Source organism: Palaemon carinicauda, chromosome 27 (assembly GCF_036898095.1).
Source record: "Palaemon carinicauda isolate YSFRI2023 chromosome 27, ASM3689809v2, whole genome shotgun sequence".
Classification (NCBI taxonomy): domain Eukaryota; kingdom Metazoa; phylum Arthropoda; class Malacostraca; order Decapoda; family Palaemonidae; genus Palaemon; species Palaemon carinicauda.
Window position 1 is genome coordinate 80,112,051 of NC_090751.1, and position 4,617 is coordinate 80,116,667.

Sequence of the window (4,617 nt, forward strand, 5' to 3'; positions counted from 1 at the left end):
GCTAGAATGTGCAAGGATCCCCATGTAAGTGTTCTGAATGTGGTGTATATGGGCATGTAGCTAGAGTATGTAGGAAGAAGGGACTAAGTCAGCCAGGATGTTCGGGAAACTAGAGTGTAAGAGGGTTCAGCTGGGTGAGTCCTCGAGTGTGTGCGGAGTGAATGTGATGTATGTTCGTGAAGGTTTACCGCATGAAGACGTGATGGGTGAAAGAGCTTATGACTGCATGAGTGTAAAAATACATTTTAATGATATAGAGCTAGTTGGTCTGATTGATACTGGTTGTGGTGTCAATTTAATGTTTAGGAATGCGTACGATAGGGTAAGGGATGTTTGTGAATTTAGGGGGTGTAAAGGTGAAGTGAAAGGTATCGATAATTCAAGTATGTCTGTGCAAGGAAAGTTACGTGAAAATGTTAATGATTGGGGGGCTGATGATGGAAGATAATGATTTTTATGTGGTTGAGGGAGTAAATGACAAATATGATCTGTTACTAGGTTATAACTTTTTGAAAAAATGTGGTATGATTGTACATCCTTGTGTAAATATGATAGAGATGAAAGTTAAGGGTAAATTTTGTGGGGAATTTTATTTGAATGAAGATGGTAGTGTATGTACGAAGGTATGGAAAGGTGTGCCGTTAGTAGCAAAAGAAGGTGTTAAGTTCTCAAGAGATGTGAGTGAGGTTGTCAGTGTCAAAGTTGCATGGCCGAATAGTCTGGGAATTGCCAATAGTGACAATTGTGAATACGTAGTGGAAGGTTCGGAAGCAAGTAATTTAGTGAAAACAAGTGTGCATGTGTATGATGGTATTTTGAATTTACAATAGCCGAATGTGTATGTGACCTTGTTGCCGACTGTAAGGGGGAAGAGAATACTGGGTATACGTGAGGGTGATTGCATGGGATGTATGTATACGTTGGTCAGTGTAGATTATGAAAGTTATGTTAAATTGAGACATGTTATGATGGGTAATATAAAGCAGGATGACGATTGGGACTGTGAAAGTTTGAAAGAAAGAATTAATGTAGATGAGAATATAAGTGAGGGAGAAAGGGAACAATTGTATAGGATGTTATGGGATAGACGGAGAGTTTTGAGTCGTGGTGACAAGGATTGTGGGGGTCAAAGCTGCCTGAATTTAAGATAGTTCTTATTAATAATAGCCCCATATATCAGCGTCCCCGACATTTTTCTCCGCCTATTCCCAGAGAAATAGAAGAGCAGTGCCAGGAGATAGAGCAAATGGGTGTAATAGAAAGGAGTGAGAGTGCCTGTAATAGCCCTATTGTACCTGTAAGAAAGCCGGATGGAAGTTTACGTATGTGTATTGATTATAGGAAGGTGATTGAAGTAACTGTTAAAGAATGTTTCATAATGAATGTAGTGTCTGACTGTTTGTATAAGATGCATGGTATGAAAGTTTTTACAAAGTTAGATTTAGTTAGGGGCTATTACCAGATGCCTCTGGTAGAGGGGAGCAGGCCCATTACAGCATTTTCAAGTAGAAATTGTCATTATCAGTTTAGAAGATTAAGTTTTGGCCTTGCTAATGCACCTGCTGCCTTCCAGAGGGCGATGAATGTAGTTTTGGCTGGGTTTAATCGAGAGAAGGTGAATGTTTTTATAGATGATATTTTGATTGCAAGTGAGACTGTTGAGGAACACATGCAGTTGCTTGAAGCAGTATTAGAACGTTTGATAGAAGTTAGTGTGAAAGTTAAGCTTGAAAAGTGTACATGGTTGGCCGGGGAGGTGGAATTTCTTGTGCATGTGATGAGTGAATTGGGTATAAGGAAGAGTGATAAGTTTGTAAGTAAAGTGAGAGAATTTCCACGTCCTCGTACGGTGCGTGAGTTGAGAGGTTTTCTTGGGTTGATTGAATTTGGTCGAAAGTTTGTCAGAGATTGTTCGGGAATAGGGAAACCGATGAATGAGTGGACAGGTAAGAGAAATAGTACGAGACTGAAATGGGGTGAGCGTATGATTGAAGCATTTGAAAAGTTGAAAGAAGAGGCTTCGAGAGACGTCACTTTGGCCTCTCCCGACTATAGTGAGCATGCGAGTATGCTTGAGTTATATACGGATGCTAGTGGAATTAGTATGGGTGGTTGCTTGGTTCAAATGTAAAGAATAAATGGAGAAGAACAGTTGAGAGTGATAGCGTATGTAAGTAAAGCATTTAATAAGGCTGAGCGAAAGTATTCCACGATTGAAAGGGAGTTGGCTGCGATATGGTTTTGCGTGAAAGTGTTGAAGGTGTTTTTGTATGGTGTGATATTTATTGTGCGTACTGACCATCAGCCCCTAGTGTACATGATTAGGAAAGAGTCTGTGAATGCTAGGGTTGCGAGGACAATAAAGGATTAAAATGAATTTGACTTTAAGCTAGAATATGTACTTGGGAGTAAGAACGTGATAGCAGATGCGATGTCAAGAATGCATGGTAAGATAGAAGATAGTAGAGAGAATGATACTAATTTTGAAAGGTTGCCGGAAGATTTAGTGTTGGTACAAAGTTTTGAAGGGGATGACATGGTGTATAAATGTATTTTGTGTGGGTTGAATAAGTTTAAATTGAAGGGTTTGAATAATGATATACCAGCTAGTGTAGATAAGCTTAGAATGAATGTTAGGAATGAAGTATCGAAAGAAATGGCATATAAGGAGGAGGATAGTGTGCTTGAGGGTGAATTGTTATCAAAAGTATTGTTGGTAGTAAGTATGTTGTATGGTGTCACTGTTTATTTGTATTTTGGGTGGAATCGTCCGATGCAATACCGGGCAAATAAGGAGACTGAGAGGGAGTATATATTGAGGTTACAATATAATGAAAGATGTTGCAAGTTGTTGAGTGAGAAGGAGGATTGCCCGAGTGACTTGAATCTGAGTGGTATGAGCATGGAAGATAGCGAAGATGAACATCGGTGTGACAAGAATGACCCTATTGATAGGAGAGTAAAAATTTGTATGCATGGTGTAAAAGGAAGAATGATGACGTATGTGGGTATAAATGGAAATGAGTACTGCAGTTTAATTGATACAGGTACGCAAGTGTCATTAGTGAATATGTCTGTTATCAAGGAAATAGAGCGGTACAATTGGGAAGTGAAAAGGCAATGTACGAGTGTGAGAATTCATGGGATAGGTAAAGGAAGTTTGCTAGTTTGGGAAGAAGTGCATTTGCAACTAAAACTGGGAAGTATGGAGGTGGAACATAATTTAATTGCAATGGGAGAGAATGAGATGCCTAGTTGTTTCTGGATAGGGATTTACTTTTTAAGATTGCGTGATCTATCAGTTGATATTGGTAGTGGTTTGCTTCTGAAGAATGGATGTGAAGTAGTTGTGATAGAAGATAATAGTGTATTTATGGCGAATTTTGTTGGCATGGTTGATATTACGAGGAGTGAGGATGATCTACTGACTAGAGAGGAGGTGGAAGAAATGCAAGATGAATGTGTGGAAATTAAAAGGTTATGTGAATGTATGTTGAATAGTATTGAGGTAGAAGAATGGCCGTCTGATTTAGAGGTGTATAAGAAAGTAAGCAAGAAACTTATTGTGTGTAAGAATATTGTTTATTTACTACATAAAGGAATGGATGAAGATATATATATTCCTGTGTTTCCGATGCATGCAGCTGTAAGTATGTGTATGTTAGTTGTAACATAGTTGTTATATATTTCTAAATTATTTAAGTTTTTATAGATGTATAAGGTTAAATATAGACGTATTGTTATAAGGTTAAGTATAGACGTATTGTTTTCTTTCTTTAATTGTGTAATTGATTTCTTTTACAGGGAGTTTAAGAGTGAGTGTTTATTATTGATTATTGTATTGTTGAGGTTCAGGTGTTATTCCTGTCTGAAACTTATTTATTAAAATTAAGTATATTTTTGTGGTATATTCTTTGTCCCCTTGAATTGACTTTGCACTCTTATTGAAATTGTATACTATTCCACCTTTTGTGGACTTAGTATGGTAGTTTAGTGAATACTGTTTGATAAAAGTTTAGTGTTTTTGTGTGGTGGTCAAGCCAGCCATCACAAAATGGCGACCGTGACAGGATCTTTTCGTTCCTAAGTATTCACCAGTTTTTTTGTGCAAAGTTAATTCCTGGGGTTATTTTTCACGCAGCATATTTTCACCTCCTCGTGGTTGTCTTGTGTAGATTTAATATTGTGTGAATAATAGTGGTTGTTATGGTTAATGTACTAGAACTCCTTAGCGGAGAGGGGTGGCAAGAAAGGCTTGCAGAGTTGAATAGGGAAGACTTGGGAATTGTAGCAGAACATTTTGAATTGGAATATGATGTGTCCATAAGAAAGGGTGTATTGCTATTGCAAATTTATGAATGCGTTAAAACTGTAAAGGCTGGTGGGGAACAAGTGAAACCTGATAAAGCACTGTTGTCTGTAGAAATTTTGGATAGGCAAATTACTCTGAGGCAGATGGAGTTTGAAATAGAAAAGTTTAAGGCGGAGGAAACAGAAAAGGAGAGGCAGCATGAGATTGCCATGAGAGACGCATGTTCCTCTTCTTCCTCTCCCCCTTCCCCAAATTGCTCAGTAACGCCTGCTATTAATTTAGCGCAGGCTCTCAAATTTGTGCCT